We start from the raw sequence: 23714 nt of genomic DNA on the forward strand, positions 1-23714 counted from the left end.
CAATCCCTAAAACTAACTAAAGAAGCAGGGTCAGATCACCTAACAGCAATTATACTAAAAATAATGTGGATTGGTGGGATAGCTTTTTAAATGTCACCTTCCGAAATGTCTTAACTTCTGGGATTTTTCCAGAAAGTTGGAAAGTGGCAATAGTCAGACCAATATAAAAAGGAGGATGCTACACAGCCCTAGAATTATCGCCTTATTAGCTTGCTGGATGTGGGGGAGAAAGTATTCTCAAAGATATTGCTAGGCGTAATGAAGGCCTGAGTAGAGCAGAATAACTTGATCCCGATAGAGCAAGGTGGCTTTACCTAGGGCCACTCAAACAATAGATTATTGCCTCTGCCTATGGGCAATGGCAAAAAAGGCAATCGAATTACGAGGCAGATTGTTCTGCTGTTTTGTCAATTTCCGAGCCGCCTTTGATTTGTTCGATCGTAAGCTATTGTGGAATTTGTTGGGACAGCTTGAAATCAATAAAGCGGTACTCTTGGGAAATACACTAGCAGAACTGGGCCAGGGTAATTTTTAGACACCCTTGGGATGCTATCAAACAAAATACAGATAAAGAATGGACTATGCCAGGGAAGCGTTCTGGCCACAATACTATTTTATTGTTCCTGTCTGACCTACCAAATATGTTATGTAATGCTGGTGGTTTAAGCCCTAACATGGGGGGACCCACATCCCATATCTGCTATATGCTGACGATATAGTGATAGTGGACATGAAAGAATTGGGTTTGTAAAAGAAACTGGACATCTTTTATGATTATTGTTTGAAGAAAAGCCTTGAGGTCAATATAAAAAAGACTAAAATAAAGGTGCTGGGGAAAGGAAAGGGAACCTTTTCACTGGCAATTGGGAGAGGTCAAAGTTGAGGTGTTGGACAAATATAAATATTTGGGTGTGTGGTTTGATACCAAATTAAATTTGAGGGACCATAAAGAATCACTAAAAGCAAAGGCACTTTCCTCAGTATGGGACCTAAAACAATTCAAACGGAAATATGGAGGCCTGTCATTGCAGCCAATTCGCTGCAAAAACAGCTTTTAATTAATGGTCTGCCCACAATTCCAATATGGAGTGGAGGTTCTATCTTTAGGCAGTAAATTGGATTGGAATCCAGGAGGGTAAATGTGTAAAACAGCTTTTTACTCTACCAGCATCAACTAGGATTCAGGCCGTGAGAGCAGAATGCCAATTTACAGCCTGGAACTATCAGGGATTGCATGCTATATTGAATTTCTGGTGAGACTGAGTAAAAAAGGGACCCCCAAAAAATCACACATTTGTAAAAGAGAAATATAGGAAAGTGAATTGAATTGGCCATCCCAAGTTAGACATGCGCTAGGTAAGATTTGTGTTAAACTAGAGACAGATCAATGGAAGTTAGGGCAGCAGATCCCCAAACAGGAGCTATGTGCTATTATAGCCAAAAATGCCAGAGAAAAAGATTCATTTTATCTGGGGAGCAAATCGTCCATCCCGTTCCTGGTAAAAGGGTTGAGCAATGATCATATGTTTCCTTACATTGAGACCATGCCACGTCCTAAGCTTAGAAACGTTGTATTGAAATTTAGAGTCGGCCTGAACCCATGTAATGCAGACACAAAGATAAAAACTGCAATGAGAAATAAACTGGGCTTGTGTACTTGTGGGCTAAAGGTAAAATGCAGTAGCCCACATATCTTGCTGGACTGTTTGTGGTTCCTAGAAGAAAGGAAGGAGTTTTTAAAACCTCTTTTCATTGCTTATAAAAATTAATAATAGGGATCAAGCTCTTAGTATGTTGATAAATATGAGATTTTTAAATGTTGTATGCGCAATAGGAAGATTTATAATTGCAATACAGGAGTCTCTAGAAGAATTGTTAATATAATTTAAAAATTGGCTAGGGGGTAGAAACATGATCCTCCCCTTTCTTTGATCTTATCTGGAGTCCCCTGTGTATACAGAAATGTACACTTTACTTCTATCTAATTCTTCCCATAACTGCAAGTTTTATTGGGTTTTTATTGTGCTTTGTATTATTCTTATGGTTGCACTATTTGTATTTTTAACTGTATGTTTTTACTGTTGTCAACTTTTATGGCTATATTAGTTGAATAAAGTATATTTAGACTTACTAAACTCAGATCAAAGAGTTGAGTGGATTACAGTGTGGCCACATTGGTTATACTGTACTGAAATGATAACTATTGATTTAATTCCTTTCACCTCTCACTCTACTAGAAAGACCTGTTCCCTGTGGATAGAAATGTGTGAATGGGCCCAGACTTTAACACATCAATGCCAGTTTCTGCAATGTTACTGCTTTTAAGGGAAGTAAGCATCTGTATGTCTTCAAAATCCTACTTTGTGAATTCTGTATTTAAAGATGCTCAATGAACTGCTGGATTTTATTTTTAATTATTAATGTAATTCAATGTATCCGTTACATTGAAATATTGGACCCTGAACACTGGAACTGAGATTTTAGACCAGTTCTTTAGCACCTTTAAACCATCATGTTTGAATGTCTAAAATGCTATTGTGCTCTTTGACACTGATGGGAGATTCTCGCCTGCTTGAGCTTGAAAACACTCAGTTGCCCACAATTGCACCCAGAGCTATAACAAAGCATGTATGATGAGCAGACATATCATAGCAGAATTGATACGTTGTAGGATTCAGTCTGTCATATTTGTGTGATTGCCTGGAAATGTTAAACAATGCCACAGTGAGATCCTAAAGGTTCTGAGAACAGCTGATCTCTTCACATGGGGGCTTGTCTTACAGCCCCCCAATTTTAAAAGATTTACCTCTGACTGAAGGATGAATTTGTGTGGGAAAACTTTGCCATCCCTGATCCACATTCTAAATCTATTACCTCTTGGAATAAGCCCTAGCTACCTCCAGAAAGTCAAATGTACAAAGTGATTTACTTTGTTGTCCTATTGGAGTGTAACAGGAGGATCATGACAGTGCTTAATTTGTAAAAAAAAAAAATAGAAACTGCTTCTGCCAGGACTGCGAAATGCCGATACTGACGCTCCCTACTATTTATCACACTACTACAAAGGTAACAATTTGGAAAATATCCAGGTCACCAAAAACTGTAAAATTTAGCCTAGACATACTAGTATTATTTTTCAATGTATATAGAATTTGGTTAGAAACAGACAGACAGCACCACCGTAGGGTGGACTATTATTAAATATATTCTGATGTTAAGAAATAAGTGCTGGTACTGAACACAGATAAACACGGACACAAATTAAGCACTGGATCTAGAAAAGCAGTGGTAAATTACTATACCCACAGCATGTACTATCATTAACATTAACTGTCCCAGGTTACATCGAAAATGCCTCAATGCTGTCTCTTAGCATGGATATCCTGAGTCGCCACCATTTGGACCAATCATCAGTTTTACATACCTTTACTTGAAAAACTCCCTTGAGCTGTTGTTCCCTGGAAAAAAAAACATCTACTGTGAATGCCTTGTTAACAAGAGGCTCTAGAATAATTTCTCATCACACCACAGTAATCACTGGCTTCTATTAGTACTTTCCTGGCTCTGACTTAACATAATTAGTTCATAGATGTTGAAATGGTATGGCGTGTTGGCCATTGGTGGCATATCTCAGACCAATCTATGTGAAGTGTTTCTGTGAGTCTGTGAATTCAGTCAACGTCAGTCCTCATAGCAGACAGAGCACTGCCTGTTTCAGACATTTTGCTGACATTTTTAGGTCTGGCTTGACAGCATAGCTGTCCCCAGACATTATGTGATTAGTCTAAAAAGTGCTTTAAGAAGAAGTACCTGAAGAGGGGTATTGGCCATGCCCAGATGTTGTGTGGTTGTCCTCCACAGTGCAGCAGTGATAGTTTTGTTTATTTTTCCAGCTGCCTGAGCCAGCAGTATGCTTGATCATCTGCAACAGTATGCCTGAGCTTCAACTTTCAGTGTCACAAACATGACATTGTTAGGCTATTAAAGTATCTCAGGTAACTAAATAATGTATGGTAATTTTGTCTGGCAGCAGCACAGATGGGAGGAGGGCAGTTATTAGCTTTAGACTTCAGAGTGCAGTGTTGGGTTCGAGAGAGCCTGGACTACACCATTCTACATGAATTGTTAGGTTTGGCTTGGCAGTGTGACTGTCGTATGATCTTATCTAAACCACAAAAATGCGCTTTCCAAGTCCTACTGAGGGAGAGGCTTAGGCTCCACCCACATGTTGGTTCCTCACACTGCAGGATTTGATGGGGCCAAATGTATCTGTGTCCACTACAAATACTGCTTGTATTGCACTCTGGAATGTGACAAAGTGTATACTTGACACAGCATGATGAGTTTGTTATGTCATCAAGCCAGTGATCATGGCTATAGGCAGAGCCTGGTCGGTTTATTATCAAATGTTATGATAAATGCACTAGGCCTGACATATTTATTATGAAAAGCATATGTTAAAGTCCATGTACATTTAAGTGTGGATCGTTATCACTCATTAAAGCGTACAGCTAGGTATTTTGTTACATGAAATCTCACAATGGTTTTTACGTTGTTTACTTAGTGTGACAAACCATGCATACAGAGGGTTCTCTCTGTGAGAATACTTTTTAGGTCATCTTAGGAAAGATAATATTTGGCTTAGCCAACTGTAATTTTTGTATACCTAATCTGCTGTTCCCATGCAATAATTAACTAAAGCAGCAACCAAGCTGACCAAGTGCAATCGGAGACTGTCCCTTTTATAGCCCATTTTTGTAAAATGGTTGTTTTGAAGAATCAGCTTTTTATCGAAATATTGTGTATTTTATTTAATTGAACAATGAACTAAATCAGGAATGTCGTACTACTGTATTCCAAAACATTATTGTTTTTAGATGTTTAAATGTATTCAATGTCAAAAGTAAGAACTTTGTCAAGTTCACTTATATCTGTGATTTTACACATTATAAAGGTTTTTAAATAACCACAAACAATAAAGTAATCATAATTATTATTATACCTTTCAATCTTTATGATTTTGTGTCTGATGGTTGCTTTATTGAAAAGTTTGTGCTCATAACTGTAGGCCAGAGATGGCTATGGTTACAAGTGATAGGCCTGATTGGAGCACTGGAAACGTTATGTCACATGCTATTGTCTGCTTATTATGAAACATTATGACAAAGACAGTAAGTATAGTTTAATAATTTTGAAAAGCCTAGGTTAAAGCCAGTAAGCCTTTAACAATTGGTTGTTATTAAGTTGTGTCCCAGGCTACAGATATTTTGTTACATGTAATCTTGTAGGGTACTGTAGAAGGCAAGAGTTTTTGGCCACGCATTCTGACAAACTCTGGGGTTGGTTTTCACTGTGATGGTTTTTGTTAGGCCCTGCTGAGAGGTTTTTTTAAAAATTTTTTTTGCATGCGGTATTTCTCTCTATATTTGTAATTTTAGACCTATGTGCACTTAAATAAGCTGGTGTTGGATAAAGCCAATGTGAAAGTGTAACAACTTTATCTGTTGAGTAAGAAAAGTCATGCCAGATTTCATAAGTTTGATCAGTTTATCATGAAATGTTGTGACAAAGCCAATAGGCCTGACCTACTTATTTTGAGAAACAGTGGTGTTGTGAACCCCCGATTTCACAGCTTAAGCGGGGTGTTGTGTTGACCATTATAATTATTTATGAGCCTTTTCTGTCCTCAGGTCTGCTATACTATAATCCAGCTGACTGGTTAAAAATACCTTAATATAGACCACAAATGTGTCCTTTATTCAGGTGGTATCCCAGGTGTATTAAAAAGTTACTAAAGGCGTAACTATAGGAGGCATATATGGGTGCAATGAACAACATGCGTCTCTGCAGATTCATGCCATGGTGTGGTCTATCCTAAGATATTTTTAAAGAGTCAGCTGGATTAAAGTATTATGCAGAGAAGATATATCTAAGAATTCCCTCAAGTAAGCCCCATCCTGAGGTCGAGTCTGCCCTGGTAGTACCATCTTACCAGAGTGGGACGAGGTGGCAAATGATGAAGCATGTCACATTACGTGAGTGAGCCATCCTCGTCCAATTCTTAGAATTGCCAAAGAAACTGGGAGTGAAGAAGATAGCGATAGCTGCGATGTCAATGCATCTCTTTCTCATGTCTCACTAAATTAGCGCACTGAGTTAAGCACCGGGGTATCACGCCATTTTTGTGTTTTGATTAGCCTTGTGGGGAAGCCTCAGTATAGGAGACCCATTTGGTTACGGTGATAAGCCACTCATAACAGCTACATGCCTGATTGGTTCACTAGGGAAACATATTTCTATTGCCATAGGCCTGATCTGTTTAATATGAAATGTTATGAGTAACGCATTATACCTGACATATTGATTGTGAAAAGCATATGTTAATATTTTTATGCATTTAAAGGTTTATTGGTATTCTTTAGCATTAAAGCCTACAGATAGGTATTTTATTAGATGAAATGTCACAGATTACCTTCCTAGGGAATGGTTTTGTTGTTGGTTACTGCATCTGACAAACCCTATGGGGAGGAGAATTGCACTGTAAAGATTCTTGGTCGAGTCTTTTCTTAGCTGTCTGTCAGGATCTTCTGATAAAAAAAACTCATTAAATTGTACATACATCCATATATAAATCCATGTAGATATATAGAAAACCTTTGGGTCAGCTCTCTTGTGCTATTGGTCTGTCTGAGTGTCATTTACACTCTGCTCAATCAATTGTGGTGAACTGCATCGGGTAATGGTTCAGTCCACCTCATTCATAGGCTTTTTTGCTCTATGACTGACAGCATTTTCTAATCAAATGTCTACATCCAATTGAAAAAGAGTGTGCCTCAGTGTTGGGGCTGGTTGGCCAGTCCTTTAGTTTTGAATTTTCTCTTGTAGTGTCCCTTTCCTTTCCTTGTTTCTCTTTTTATTTTAATGCTTCTTAAGAGTATACTACAGCTCTCCAGGAAGTGGTAATGAGTGTCTTGCTTGCTGCTCATTTAATCTGTGGTGTGCTGCATCCCACATGGCCACTCCCTCTAAACCAAGAGACCAATATGGAATGATGTTGTCCATAGTGTATAATTTGTTTAATATTCCAAGATGACCAACATGTTGATCCTAAATGTGGTACCCATGCTTGAACTTTAAAACAACGGTAGACTATTTACAATACCTTGGCAAGGTGGACATCCACTACTATGCTTAGTTTTGTTATTGCAAGCCTACGCCTGTCGTGTATGGATTGTAGCCTGTATTATTTTTTTTAGTTGTATTCTTTTATTTTATTTTGCGTATGTTATTGAGTTTGTGTGTTTTATTGCAGTTGTGTCAGATGGTAATGCAAGAATGTGCCAATGGCAGTAGCGGCTGGCATGGCTCGCGGGTGGGCGGGGGAGGGCGCGGGGTCGCGCCGGGCTTCAATAATAAAAAATAAAAAAATTAAACCACCTTTCCGCCGGCCCGGATCCCGCATCTTCACTTCCCCTGCTCTCCTGCCTCTGACAGGAACAGGAAGCAGGCAGCCTCCCTCCCTTAAGCCAATCACAACGCTCCAGTGGAGTGTTGTGATTGGTTGGGATGCCGCCCAGGCAGGGGCTGTAGAGGATGGCATGTTCTCCATGTAGCCTGCAATGCAGCCTGCATGGAGAAGTGCAGAGTGCACATGACTGGTTTGGGCGGCCCGAGAGGGCCGACCAAACAGTCTCTGCGCACACAGGAGTGGGTAAACCACTCCTGCCTGGGCAGCTCCACCCACCCGCCCCCCTGCAATGGCAAAGATACATAAAATGGGGTAATAACCATATTACCATTTTATGTTTTGGCTTTCTCGCACTGCGAGAAAGCAGTGGGGCAACGCTCCTCCGCCCTAGTGGAGTTGCCGCCCCTGGTCAATGGATGGATGATGCATGAGTACAAAGATGAGCGACAGACTGCATGCGATGTCTTATCCAGTGCCTAAACTGATCACCATCAATGACACAAAAGGCTCTTTCATTCTGAAGCCAGATTTATTGGCACTGCAATGTTTGTTTCTCGCTTCAGATCACTATGGGCAGACCTGACGGCTCCTGGTCAGTAGCCTTTTGTCCCTGTGCAGGGGAGTGTGTGCGCGCGTGCGCACATGTGCCTATCAGTCTTGCAAGCAATTCAGTCTGTTCCTTTTGGAAATCTACACGCTTTAAACAAGAAGATCATTTCTTACTTTCTCGGCTGCAGGATCCCTCTTGTACTTTGTCACAGAGCACCTGCGACCTTATTTCACCTTCCTTCACCTGCTCTCACTGGCACTGCTCCAGTACGTCTAGCAGACTGAGTGACAGGTTTCTGTTGTAATCGGCCCGCCTTCTTTTCTCTCAGACCTTGAACGACTTCTCATTCCTTTTCGCATTCTGTTTGCATTTTTCACACTCTGCCTAGTAATACCACTTTCCCCATCACCTCATTTAACTGCTGCTTGTTGCAGGATTGCGGCCTGGCTCATCAGACCTGTTACAGAGCGGAAAGAACAGGTTCTGTCGCCTTCAGTGCCGGATGTGCGCGCACGCGGACCATTTTACCGCTGGACATTAGAACGCTGACTGTATAGCAATGAAGCTGGAGCGCGCCATTCCATTGTTTTGCTTGCGGGCCATTTAGAAGGTTCGAGGTTTGCCGACCCCTACAAAGGTAGCAGCTCCGTGTATTCATGTGTGGAATATTACTATGCCTAGATTTATGTTCCTATATATGAAGCAATAGAGGAATGGAAGATTTTTGTTTTACTTGCCAACAGTTCACGAATGGCAACTATTTCATGTGACTGTATATCCATGTATAATATCACAGTCAAACTAAAAGGTTCCTTTTTCTGTGCCAGACCATGTGGTAACATGTTCCCTTTTACATATGCTAATGTGAACACTTCCGTGGCACAAACCTACTCGTAGGCGGTAATGTTGCACCCCCCAGCCCCCCGCCCCCCCGGTCAAATTGTTTTTTAATTTTTTATCAGAAATATAGTATTTTAGTACACATACACAAATTATTGTCGGAATATGAACAATATATTACATATGAGACATTTTTCAATAATGCTTTAATTGAAAATAATATTCACTTCGAACATCCAAATTATACTCAAAATGCGATGGTCATTTTTCTAAAATGAGACTGCCATATTGTATTTTCAAAATACTCGCAGAAAATGCAAAACCTTTGTCTCAAATATGGCTAATTATATTGTTAACAGCAAGGGTTTGATGACCAGTGTGAAAAAACAGCTTTTTTTTACCATTGATTTAGGGCCAGATGATGTATGACGGTTTTTAGCGTGTGCAAACGGGTCTTAGACCCGTTTACGCACTCTAAAAACCATGGGCCTATGTACAAACAATATTTTGCGAGTCACAAATTGCGACTCGCAAAATACTGTTTTGCGACTCGGTATTTGGAAGGGGCGTACCCTTCTAAAAAGCGTCTCCCTAGCCATGTACTAATGTTTTGCGACTGCAATTGCGGGTGCAAAACACTCGCAAATTACCACGTACTTCAAGTATGTGGTAGTGCATTCGCAAAAGGGTAGGGGTCTCCAGGGGACCCCTTCCCCTTTACAAATTCATTCAAAATTATTTTTTAAGGGCAGGCAGTGGTCCCAGGGAGCACTGCCTGCCCTTAAAAAATTAAACGAAAACATTTCAGTTTCTTTTTTCTTTAATGCATCCTATTTTCCTTTAAGGAAAACAGGCTACATTTTTTTTTTAAAAGCTGTTTTTTTTAAAAGCATTCCCAGACATGGTGGTCTGCTGAGCCCAGCAGGCCACCATCCCTTGGAGGGCCAGCCATTCCAAATGGTGGGGCAAAATGTGAGTGGCTCATTAATTTTCAAGAGCCTCGCATTTTGTGACCCCAATGGGAATCGCAAACAGTGTCCAAGACACTATTGTACATGCCAAATAGTGAGTCACAAATTGCGAGTCGCAAATTGCAAGTTGCAAAAGCGACACAATTTGTGAGTTGCTATTTGGCAGGTCGTACATCTGGCCTCCAGAGAGTCGTTCACTGAAGAAGAAGAAAACAAGAGGAGAACGGAAAAGGGAACCACAAACCAGAGGTCTGATATCTCAGGCAGAGGACCATAGAATATACTTCAGTTGTGAAACTCGGAAAACAACCTGACAGTAGCAACCCCAGGACCATCCCTTTGCCTATGCCACTAAAAGAGCCTGAAAGGAAAAGCACACTTCTCCCAGGAGGCTCTAGTTTTGTTAACTCTACTGCCAATGAATGGAATGCACTTCCTCTTTCCATTAGACTAATCCCAGATCTTCTTCATTTTAGTAAAAACCTAAAAACATGGTTGTTCCCTAAGTAATCCTTCTTTCCCGATTCCTCCTTTGGACTAGTGCCTTGATATTTCCGGGTAATTGTTTGCACTAAATAAATCATGTTAACATAACATAACACTATTATGCCTATACTTCCAGCAGGAAAAAAGATTGGTATATTGACTAGTGCCCCAAGCGCAGGGGTCAGCCAATAAATATATATATATACCCTCCTCTTTTCGAGGAACGGTATTAAAACTAGCGTAGTCACCTAACTGGATGACACCAGGGGTAACAAAACTCAACAGGTTATTCTACAGCAAGTTGTACTCCACAAGAATATACACAGAGATCACTACATTTTGTAAACAGTGTCTAGATTGTTCAAAGGTAAATTTTAGCTATATAACAAAAGCCCCCTTAAACCAGTATCCACCGTTAATAGGCCTTTCACGAGAATTGGACTGTGCTTGATAAGGCCCATTGCATCCTAAAAAATAAAGCACAAGTAAATCCTAGTATAAGCTCATTATGCCCTAAAATATTTTGAGGCGATTGCCTTAAGGGGCACATCTGCTGGGCATATATGTAATGCACTCCCTTATTTCTCTTGGATAGTACTGTCATAGGAGATATTAACAGACCAGGGTACCCATTTCATGTCCAAACCCGTGGTCCAAGTCTGTGAAAGAGTGAAATTTCACCGCATAAAAACCTCAATCTATCATCCATACATTGACAGGCTGATGGAATGGTTTAAGAAAACTTTTAAATAGATTCTGAGAATGGTGGTCAGCTAGGACAGGAAAGATTAGAATAATGTATTACCCATTCTGTTGTTATCACACTGAGTTCTCTTCTCATCCACAGTTTATTTTGCCTTTTAAACTTCTGTATGGTCAACAGCCAAGGTCAATACTGGACATGGCCTTAGAGATGTGGGTGGAACCTGAGGAGAGAACAGTCCCATTGGTAATATATGTAGCAGCTTTAAAAACCCAGCTGTAAACTCTTGGTCAGATAGCTGCCAAATACGCAAGAGATGGTCAAGAAATCCAGGAAGAGCAGCACGATAAAGGGGCCCATTTAAGAACAGTAGAAATCAGAATAAAGCATTAAAACCAAACATGGATGACAAGTAACTAGCAAAATGGCATGGCCCCTGTAAACCACATGAACAAATGCTCCTGTCAGACCTATATTTATTTGTCTAATGGCCAGCTATCTACAGATCCCCCCTATTCCACTCACCTGTAAATCACTTCAAAAGAGTGGTCCTGATGCAGGTGGCAGATACTTATTTCCACCAAAACGTGCGTTGACCAATCTGCCCGGAACCTCAACAAGACAATACCTAAGCGTTTGCAAATTATGACTTACCCACCCCTCTATCACTGTTTTATTGGTGTATGTCAGAAAAATATTTGGGTTTCCCTATGTAATTTTGATATGTGTGAATCTTGAGATGGGTGAGATTGTTTTTCATTTGTGAGAGTGTGGTGTGAGAGGTGAGGTTGTGTGATGTGAAGATAGTTGATGGGGGGTCTTTGTTCCGCTGTGTGATTGGATGCTCAGGAGCAGAGTCATGTGTATATTTATGTATTTTATCTGTAAATATCATTTTTTGTAGATGCTACCTACATATGAGAATGAATGATTTGCTCAACATGTTTGTGCTGATATTTGTACCAGCAGATATGTCATAATGATGAATAATCTAAAAAAGAAAAATATGAATAAAAAGTAATATATTTTTGCACATCTAAGATTGGTGAGATGTATTTGTGGGGACTGCCCAATTTGAGCCCATAGCTTGCCATTAGACAAATAAATATAAGTCTGACCGGAGCGTTTGTTCATGTGATTTTTCTAGGCTTCTTTCCCCCTGGCTCCTGAACCTCAAAGTATATTGAGGGGGCAACCTTTTTCGGATAATCATGACCCCTGTAAAGCAACAAACTAAATATGATTCCTATCTTATCTTATTGGAATACCCATCCAGAGATTAAAAAAAAAGTATTCACAAATCTATCATATTATTCGGTAAAAGAAATGGGAGGCACCTGGAGAACCAAGTCTGGTAGACATTGGGAAACACCCAAGTAGAGTAGATCTCATAAGTACCCAGTGAGAGACACAAGATCTTGATAAAAGATGTTAGCTAGTATCTCAGTATTAGCAGAAGAAAAAATTGAGTTACAGGAATTGTTGGAGAAAGACTGGATGTATTTTCTCCACTCCTGGGCTGTACAACGCTAAGAAATCATGCCATTAATACAACATCAGGGGTTAAGGTTCGAGCCAAACCATGCAGAATTCTGGAAGCCAGAAGAGCAGTATTAAAAAGAAAGGTTGAACGTACGATCTACCAAAGTAGAAACTGCCCACAGAAATGGGAAAAGATTTGGGGACTTTTGGGAAATATATAGAGGGTTATGAAGGAGACATCTAAATAGCATGGGGTCACCCATTAAAGTTACTGTATCTTATCCAACGACAATTGACAACCTCAAAAACACTGGTCGGAATAGATGTAAACTGATGGTATAAGAATGTACTGCTTTTGTGTTGTTTGTAAAAAAAATATGTTTTACAAAAAACAAAAAAAAGAAAGGTTGAGGCTATGCTGTCACTGTAGATTATAGAACCATCCAGAATTGATTGGATGTCACCTATTGTAGTAGTCTAAAAAACAAATACATCTATTATTTTTTGCATAGATTTCTGAAAGATCAATGAGGTATATACTTTTGACACGTACCACATGTCGAGGGTAGATGAACTCATTGAGGACTTGTGGCAACTCAATATTTCAGGACATTGGACCCTAACAAAGGGTATTGGCTTGTCCCTTTACGACACTTAGATAGACATAAAAGATCTTTGTCAACACTCCTTGAACTTTTTCAGTTTAAGATGCTTCCATTCAGAGTGCTTAGAACTTTCAAACAGCTCATGGATCAAGTTATGTGACCCTTTCAGGATTTTACATCTATATTCTTAGGTGACATTGTCATCATTAGTCTCATTTAGAGCATGTAGAGATGTTGTTGAAAGTACTAACAGCTAATCCAGCCAAATGCCAAATAGCCTCTGCATTGGTGCAATATTTGAGGTATTGAATTGGGAAAGTGGAGTTTCGTTCGCAGGTTAAAAACATCGAGGCCCTAAATACAATCCACCTGGATAGCCATAAGAAAGGAGTCTCCTCCTTCCTGGTGTTTGTAGGATATAATAGAAGGTTTGTTCCACATTTCTCAACAGTATCAGGACCAATTACATCCTTGATTAAAAAGTCATTTCTATATAAATCCCCTGGGGTCAGGAGCAGGAATTTTCAAATTAAAGATAGTCTTATCAGCAGATCCAGTTTAATATGTCTGGATTTTAAAAGAACATTTGTTTGACAGACAGGTGCATTCGAACGGGACATGGGGACGTCTTGTTAAGTGGTTTGAAGATGGAGAGCACGCGGTGTTGAACATTAGTCAAACGCTGTTGGGTCAGAAGATGGCATATGAGATCATTGAGAAGGAGTGTTTGGCATTTTGACGGGGCATAGAATCCCTAAAATATTTTTAGCTAGGGCATTGCTTAAAGGTGATAACAGATCTTGCACTGTTGACCTGGTTGACTCAAAACTGCAACAATAACCATCAGCTATAAGCCAGGTATTATTTGGCCTGTTGAGTATGTAGAATAAAGGGAGGACAATCTCGTACGTAGGAACCCTCTCTAATTCAGGCAATTGTGGGGAATGGAGACAGAGGAGGGTAGATGCAAAATGGGAGCAGGACCAACCGTTACCTGGGAACTCTCTGTATTTCAGGGAAAATAATTCCCTGCACACTTTGGAAGAGAGAAACAAGGAGTAACACCTGGATACATGCAGGTTGATGGAAGAGTGGCTGAGATGAGGAATCTGAGCCTTGAGTAATGGTAAGGACTCAAATTAACTTTGATAAAGGACCTAATTGGCAGACTATGGACTTTTGACACTGAGTCTACTTCAAGTATTGTAATTCTCCCTTGGGAAAGGATGCTATAAGCATAGTTACCCAGTGTATTGAATAATATAATTATCAACCAAAAGGCATTTTGTGTTCTGGGCTATCCTTATAAGGCATGATTGGTTCAGTTTCTCATAATTATTACACAAGTTATGCCTACCAAATGTATACATATGTTTAGCATGCCAATGTGTATAAAAATAGCCATTGTTCATGTTTGTGAATAATCACAACATCACAGCGTGCCACCTGACAACCCATTCCCAAGCTAAAACACATTTTCCAGCACTTCCAACCCACACTTCTGTCTTTAGAAAATCAGGCTACCTGGCAGAATTCCCACAATACTGAGATCTCCCTGCACTTGAAAAAACCTGAAGACACTGCCTCTGTAAATTAAAAAGTGTCACTAGTTGGTACAGATGTAACTTTGTGCACATGCAGGGATCACTTAGGTATACAACTGTTTTAAACAATTGGCCTTTTTATCAGCATGTGGTCATCACTGCTCAATTTCAAATATTGTCAAGTGTCTGCCTCTAACCATCTTACACAGGTGACCCATATCGCCAGGAAAGATTTGTAGAACAAAATTATTTTCTGTTTCCCAGCTGCACATTGCAACTATTGGTGTGAGTACTTGCAAATGTACATTCCCTGATGTTAATAGCTTAGGGAAAAGTTTTGTGATGTTGGCCTGTTGTTTCCGGCGTTACGTAAATGCTATTTATGCCTTGTGTAATGGACTGATATCCACCACTTAAACCCTGATCTCATCCAGGGCTCAAATTCTGCGGCCTCCCTGGCTCAAATGGCACATATTAAATGCCAGCTATGGTGCCATAATCACAAGACACAGAATTTGCTGCCAACTCCCTTTGGTGTGCCACGGAATGGCCGATAACGTCCTATCATATTCCCCCTTCAAAGTTATACAAACAGCACATGTGGACCATTACCTGCCCAATTTCATCATAAGTTGTCTGTGAAAAACATCTGGCTACAAACCCTGGGGATGTGCAATTTGTGCAAATGTTGTAATACCAAGTGGGTGCAAACAGAAGTTTGCTTCTGACTTGGTATTGCCTCAGCATTGTGGACAAGGCCATATTGTAGCAAGAAGCATAGTCAGCTTCTCCTGCTTGGCTACGGTGTAATAGGAGTGAACTAAAAGAAGCGCGTTTGGTTCCAGCCACCATCACAATGGTTCACTGCAGACCATATGGTGAATTTTCTTCGGTTGGTGATCTGAATTCTAAAAGATGCTTTACTGATTCTTGAATTCCCCCTATGCAGGATCCTAGCTAACAACAGCCGCGGTCAGTAGTGGGAGTAGCTGCCGGGCGGTGACGTGGGGAGGAGGAGGGGCAGGGTGGGAGGTAGTAAACTATGGATTACAGAGGTTTACAGGTAAGTAAACATATAAATTAATAAAACGAATTTCGTTGCTTGTACTGCATCGCATTTGGGGATGCAGTGCGCGCAACGAAATTCGTTTTATTAATGTATATGTTTACTTACCTGTAAACCTCCGTAATCCATAGTTTACTACCCCCCACCCTGCCCCTCTCCCTCCCCACGTCACCGCCCAGCAGCTACCCCACTACCGACCGCGGCTGGCTAAGAAGCTATCTGGAGGTGGCTGTCCTCCAGGGACGGCTTTAGGGCAGTGCAATGGTGCCGCCGCACTGGGCGCTGACCTGGAGGGGGGCACTGACTTGGGTGGGGGGGGTGGAGAGTGGCACTGTGTTTAGCAATAACTTAAGATTTACAAGTATGTGCTGCGTGCAGAGTTCCTTTTGTGTATAGCTTTCAGGCAGCAATAAAAATGTCAAGATAACTCTTGTGATTAATGTTCCTGCTAGAGGGAGAGATCCAATTTTTGTCTGGTGGCAGTTTTGACTCGCCACAAAGTAGCACCGAGGGTTAATATGCCTGCTGCAAAGAACAGATATGTATTTTATGTGGATAGCTGAGTGGATTAGTAAAGTCAACTTTTATCAGTGCTTTGAAGCAAATTAATAGTATGTGAGAGAGGGGCTATGGAGATATGAGGGACACTTTTTCCATTTGGTAGAGAGGGAATCCAAGGAGGATGTCATGGGGGGTAGGCAAAAAAGATTGTCTCACCAGGCGCCACCAGCCCTAAAGCCAGCCCTGCTGTCTTCTGAATTCAACAGTGAGTGGTGGGGACTGGCTATAGACTCCCCATTACCTCATTTTTCAAGAGACTGCCTTGCAACTGTTTGTGACAGAGCATATTGAGGCATCTGGACTTCGAAACATGAAGGAGAACTCAGTAAATTTGGGGATGAAATATATCCTGAAATGCAGTGTGTGGAACTAATGTTCTGAAACACGGTAGGCCGCAACCACTCTGCCACTGTTCGCTAAAACGAAGGAGAAGAGTGATCCAGTGCTGCACCAACCCACTTACCATTTGTTATCCGATAAAAGCTTTTCACCGACTGAGAGGTAAAGGGAGTTAGCATTTAATCAAACAATCTCATTAACAGTACAGCTCATCTGGCTACACAATAAGGACCAGGAATCAGTGACTATAGTTAAGCAGGTTTATTACAGGTAGCAGTCAAGTTAAGGTAGATAAATCCCAATACCATGCTGTAATGATACAGAATACCAATTGGATAACCCAGCCTTCGAAAGAAGTTCAGACGTATCAAAATAGGGCAGACAAAAAGTTCAGTCACAGCAATACAAAAGATCAATGACAGAATTTGATGCTCAAAGGAGAATTTCTGGTCCTCTCTTCTATACTTGAGGCAAGACTAAAATCATTTAAATTACGTTCAAAATCAAGAGGATGGTTTAGAACCTAAAAGGATCACAAAAATCAGGGAAATGTAGAAAAATAGGAAAACACAGGGAAACATGGGAAGGTGTGTGAAGGTGTCATCATTTCAAAAACTCGGTCAAGAGTCTCCTTGGAACAGGGAAAGAGTGTTGGCCTAAGCCACACTCAGCAAGATTCACAGGGAATACGCATAGAAGTCTACACCTCTCAAAGTTCAAAGGAAAGTAATGTAACGTCAGGCATATTTATTACAGCAAAAGTCTCCCAAGCCATACGCCTCTGTTCGCATCATCAGGAGCTCCATTGTTCTTTCCATTCTCACAGTGTAAGCTGAAACATTCACCAAATATCCCAGGCAAAACCTGGGAACGATATTGTCCATGATTACGTGCGACTCCTCACAACATTAATAATTGGAAACATTCATTTGACGCTGTGGCTCTCCTTGTTCCTTGTCAAGATCGTGTTCTCAGGTACTCTCTATCGCTAATACAGTGTTTCAAGTCATGTGAAAGTACCTGCAAGAAAAGACACGCAAGCATAACATAGAAAACAGTATTTTTATGCAGAAAGACATATGGGCGTAGTCATGGCAATATTAAATCAAAAGTGCATATTAAATATCTGTGTGCACATTCAACAACAAATTAATGGCAAATGTCAGTACATTAGATTCAGGTTACACGTTGCATATAGTTGAAATAACTTGAGTACATGTATATAAATGTGACTGAGAACTACACCATAAATGCAAATATGTACATTAGTGCACATATTACAAATGTGCTTCTTGTTTCTCAATTAAATACATTTGACTAGTGTGAGGGTGGTTTTTATTCCATCACCAAAACAATAAATGTCGTTTAATACAGTTAAGGCACACAGGGGCATATTTACTAGCAAAGTCACTTTTGAAATGCAGGGATGCGTTGTATTTACAAAAATACAGTGCACTCCTGCGTTTCCCCTAGTGCTGGCACTAAAGAAACAGCCTAGCGCCAGCACCGGCACCCTTGCGGCATGTGGCAAGTGTACCTGCGCTGCAAGGGGGATTGTTTATGTGCAGGAAAGGATACCTTCCTGCACATAAACAATCTTTACAGGCAATTTGATGTTTCTCTGTGTGCTGCAGAATTCAGCCCACATTGAAAGAGAAAAATAAGAGGAGAAATTAAACATTTCTCCTCAAATCACCACTTTAAGACCATGTATTTCCTGGTCTTAACTTTGGCGCTGCCCCAAACTTTGTAAATATGGGGCAGTGTCAAAGAGAAATGGGTGTTGCGGTGGAACGCCTACATCAACACCCATTGCCTGCCCCTTTAATGCTAAGTATAGCGTGAAAGGGTGTCTTATTTACAAGACGCCTTTAAATCATGTTAAGTGGATTAACATCACCTTGTAAATAAGGCGAGGCCCATATCACCACAGGAACATCAATAAAAGTGGCGTTCCTGTGGTGATAGGTGCTTGAAATATGCCCCACAGTGTATATTTGAGTCTCTAATCCTACAATGAATGCACTTCAATAGTGATGTCAAGTGCAACATTTACATTAATATCGTTAGGACACACAGAGTACATGTGCTAAGTGCACGTGTATATATATATTTACAGGCAAGGGTGGAGGCAAAAGTATGCTGCTAAAAGAGTAAAAACTGCCATGTGTTGGAATGTTGGCTAATTCATGAAAACTGCTACGCAAACAAATGATGGACGGAATGCTGAAATAAATCATACATTCACCCCCAGTCAAGAGATCTGGGTTAAATCCATCGTTCTTTTGCTCACCATGCCACCCCAGTTTAGACCCAGCCATATGCAAATCATTCTTGACCCTGTGCCTCATGGGAACAGTCCAGACTGAACTGCCAAGCCAGGTCCTCCCTGGACCAGAAACAAGCATCCTGGGACCAGTTTCTGGTTATTACCCTTCATCAGGCAGGCTACCTTGCATACACTGGCACAATGAGCAAGGGACCCACATCTGGGCAAACCCATCCCACTTAGGGTGAAAAGTGCTACACAAACAAATGATGGACTGAATTCTGAAATAAATCAGACATTCACCCCCATTCAAGAGATCTGGGTTAAATCCATTGTTCTTTTCCTCACCATGCCACCCCAGTTTAGACCCAGCCATATGCAAATCAGTCTTGACCCTGTGCCTCATGGGAACAGTCCAGACAGAACTGCTAAGCCAGGTCCTCCCTGGACCAGAAACAAGCATACTGGGATCGGTTTCTGGGTAATACCCTTCATCAGCCAGGCTAGCTTGAATCCAGTGGCACAGTAAGCAAGATACCAACATCTGAAAATACCCATCCCACTTAGGGTGAAAAGTGCTACGCAAACAATTGATGGACAAAATGCTGAAATAAATCATACATTCACCCCCAGTCAAGAGATCTGGGTTAAATCCATTGTTCTTTTGCTCACCATGCCACCCCAGTTTAGACCCAGCCATATGCAAATAAGTCTTGACCCTGTGCCTCACGGAAACGGTCCAGACCGAACTGCCAAGTCAGGTCCTTCCTGGACCGGAAACAAGCATCCTGGGACCTGTTTCTGGGTATTACCCTTCATCAGCCAGGCTAGCTTGAATCCAGTGGCACAGTGAGCAAGGGACCCACGTCTGGGCATACCCATCCCACTTAGGGTGAAAGTTGCTACGCAAACAAATGATGGACGGAATGCTGAAATAAATCATACATTCCCCCCCCAGTCAAGAGATCTGTGTTAAATCCATCATTCCTTTGCTCACCATGCAACTCCAGTTTAGACCCAGCCATATGAAAATCAGTCTTGACCCTGTGCCTCATGGGAACAGTCCAGACCGAACTGCCAAGCTAGTTCCTCCCTGGACCGGAAACAAGCATCCTGGGACCGGTGTCTGGCTATTACCTTTCATCAGCAAGGCTTGCTTGAATCCAGTGGCACAGTGAGCAAGGGACCCACGCCTGGGCATTCCCATCCCACTTAGGGTGAAAAGTGCTATGCAAACAAATCATGGACGGAATGCTGAAATAAATCATACATTCACCCCTAGTCTAGAGATCTTGGTCAAATCCATCATTCTTTTGCTCACCATGCCACCCCAGTTTAGACCCAGCCATATGCAAATCAGTCTTGACCCTGTGCCTCATGGGAACAGTCCAGACCGAACTGCCAAGCCAGGTCCTCCCTGGACCGGATACAAGCATCCTGGGACCGGTGTCTGGGTATTACCCTTCATAAGCAAGGCTAGCTTGAATCCAGTGGCAAAGTGATCAAGGGACCCACGTCTGGGCATACCCATCCCACTTAGGGTGAAAAGTGCTATGCAAACAAATGATGGACGGAATACTGAAATAAATCATACATTCACCCCTAGTCTAGAGATCTTGGTCAAATCCATCATTCTTTTGCTCACCATGCCACACCAGTTTAGACCCAGCCATATGAAAATCAGTCTTGACCCTGTGCCTCATGGGAACAGTCCAGACCGAACTGACAAGCCAGTTCCTCCCTGGACCGGAAACAAGCATCCTGGGACCGGTTTCTGGGTATTACCCTTCATCAGCCAGGCTAGCTTGAATCCAATGGCACAGTGAGCAAGGGACCCACATCTGGGCATACCCATCCCACTTAGGGGGAAAAGTGCTATGCAAACAAATGATGGACGGAATGCTGAAATAAATCATATATTCACCCCTAGTCTAGAGATCTTGGTTAAATCCATTGTTCTTTTGCTCACCATGCCACCCTAGTTTAGACCCAGCCATATGCAAATCAGTCTTGACCTTGTGCCCCAGGGGAACAGTCCAGACCGAACTGACAAGCCAGTTCCTCCCTGGACCGGAAACAAGCATCCTGGGACCGGTTTCTGGGTATTACCCTTCATCAGCAAGGCTAGCTTGAATCCAGTGGCACAGTGAGCAAGGGACCCACATCTGGGCATACCCATCCCACTTAGGGTGAAAAGTGCTATGCAAACAAATCATGGACGGAATAATGAAATAAATCATACATTCACCCCTAGTCTAGAGATCTTGGTCAAATCCATCATTCTTTTGCTCACCATGCCACCCCAGTTTAGACCCAGCCATATGCAAATCAGTCTTGACCCTGTGCCTCATGGGAACAGTCCAGACCGAAATGCCAAGCCAGGTCCTCCCTGGACCGGATACAAGCACCCTGGGACCGGTGTCTGGGTATTACCCTTCATCAGCCAGGCTAGCTTGAATCCAATGGCACAGTGAGCAAGGGACCCACATCTGGGCATACCCATCCCAGTTAGGGTGAAAAGTACTACGCAACAAATAATGGACGGAATGCTGAAATAAATCATACATTCACCCCCAATCAAGAGATCTGGGTTAAATCCATTGTTCTTTTGCTCACCATGCCACCCCAGTTTAGACCCAGCCATATGCAAATCAGTCTTGACCCTATGCCTCATGGGAACAGTCCAGACCGAACTGCCAAGCCAGGTCATCCCTGGACTGTAAACAAGCATCCTGGCCCTGGTTTCTGGGTATTACCCTTCATCAGCCAGGCTAGCTTGAATTCAGTGGCACAGTGAGCAAGGGACCCACGTCTGGGCATACCCATCCCAGTTAGGGTGAAAAGTGCTACGCAAACAAATGATGGACGGAATGCTGAAATAAATCATACATTCACCCCCAGTCAAGAGATCTGGGTTAAATCCATTGTTTTTTTGCTCACAATGCCACCCCAGTTTAGACACAGCCATATGCAAATCAGTCTTGACCCTGTGCCTCATGGAAACGGTCCAGACCGAAATGCCAAGTCAGGTCCTCCCTGGACCGGAAACAAGCATCCTGGGACCGGTTTCTGGGTATTACCCTTCATCAGCCAGGCTAGCTTGAATCCAGTGGCACAGTGAGCAAGGGACCCACGTCTGTGCATACCCATCCGACATATGGTGAAAAGTGCTACGCAAGCAAATGATGGACGGAATGCTGAAATAAATCATACATTCACCCCCAGTCAAGAGATCTGGGTTGAATCCATCGTTCTTTTGCTCACCATGCCACCCCAGTTTAGACCCAGCCATATGTAAATCAGTCTTGATCCTGTTGCGAATGGGAGGAGTCCAGACCGAACTGCCAAGCAAGGTCCTCCCCGGACCGGAAACAAGCATCCTGGGACCGGTTTCTGGGTATTACCCTTCATCAGCCAGGGTAGCATGAATCCAGTGGCACAGTTAGCAAGTGACCCACGTCTGCGCATACCCATCGCACTTAGGGTGAAAAGTGCTACGCAAACAAATGATGGACGGAATGCTGAAATAAATCATACATTCACCCCCAGTCAAGAGATCTGGGTTAAATCCATCGTTCTTTTGCTCACCATGCCACCCCAGTTTAGACCCAGCCATTTGCAAATCAGTCTTGACCTTGTGCCTCATGGGAACAGTCCAGACCAAACTGCCAAGCCAGGTTCTCCTGGACCGGAGACAAGCATCCTGGGACCGGTTTCTGGGTATTACCCTTCATCAGCCAGACTAGCTTGAATCCAGTGGCACAGTGAGCAAGGGACCCACGTCTGGGCATACCATCCCACTTAGTGTGAAAAGTGCTATGCAAACAAATGATGGACGGAATGCTGAAATAAATCATACATTCACCCCCAGTCAAGAGATTTGGGTTAAATCCATTGTTCTTTTGCTCACCATGCCACCCCGGTTTAGACCCAGCCATATGCAAATCAGTGTTGACCCTGTGCCTCACGTGAACAGTCCAGACCGAACTGCCAAGCCAAGTCCTCCCTGGACCGAAAACAAGCATCCTGGGACCGGTTACCTGGGTGTTACCCTTCATCAGCCAGGCTAGCTTGAATCCAGTGGCACAGTTCACAAGGGACCCACGCCTGGGCATACCCATCCCACCTAGGGTGAAAAGTGCTATGCAAACAAATGATGGATAGAATGCTGAAATAAATCATACATTCACCCCCCAGTCAAGAGATCTGGCATGTTGATAAACAAGAGTACGTCCTTGATCATGTGGTCATACGTTAAAACCTTTTTCTTAGTGTCCAATGATTCTATCCTTTTTTGCATCATATTTTCAAAACAAACATATCACAGGCCTCAGAATATAGGCTAGCCTTCCCCATTTGAAAACATATTGGGCCCAACTCAATTGGCTGTCAGAAGGCATAACTAAACCTTGAAGAACTTAGTCTATTTACGAATTTCAGACGTACACATGGCTTACTCCTGACTTGCTTTTGACCCAATTCACAAAGGTAAACCTATGTGCGGCAATCTTCTTGTGCCTTGGACTAAATCTCTGCCTAGGTGCAATTTACTAACTCTGGTCGGGGATGAATGGTACCCCACCTACCTGCTTGCTTGAGGGGAGGGAACATGGGCAATTTGAAAGACGACATTGCCGTTACTACTAGTATCTTTTTGGGCGTATAATAAGTGCATATCACCCAAACATTGCATAGATTGAGATTTCACCTACTCCATGTAGAGGTATGAATTAAAAAAAAGTTCAACAGGAATCGCTGAAGAATAAATACATGCCTGACAAACATTACTACTGGAAACATATAAATAAAGCCCACACCCATGGCACTAAA

This window comes from Triturus cristatus, chromosome 2_1 (assembly GCF_964204655.1).
Source record: "Triturus cristatus chromosome 2_1, aTriCri1.1, whole genome shotgun sequence".
NCBI lineage: Eukaryota > Metazoa > Chordata > Amphibia > Caudata > Salamandridae > Triturus > Triturus cristatus.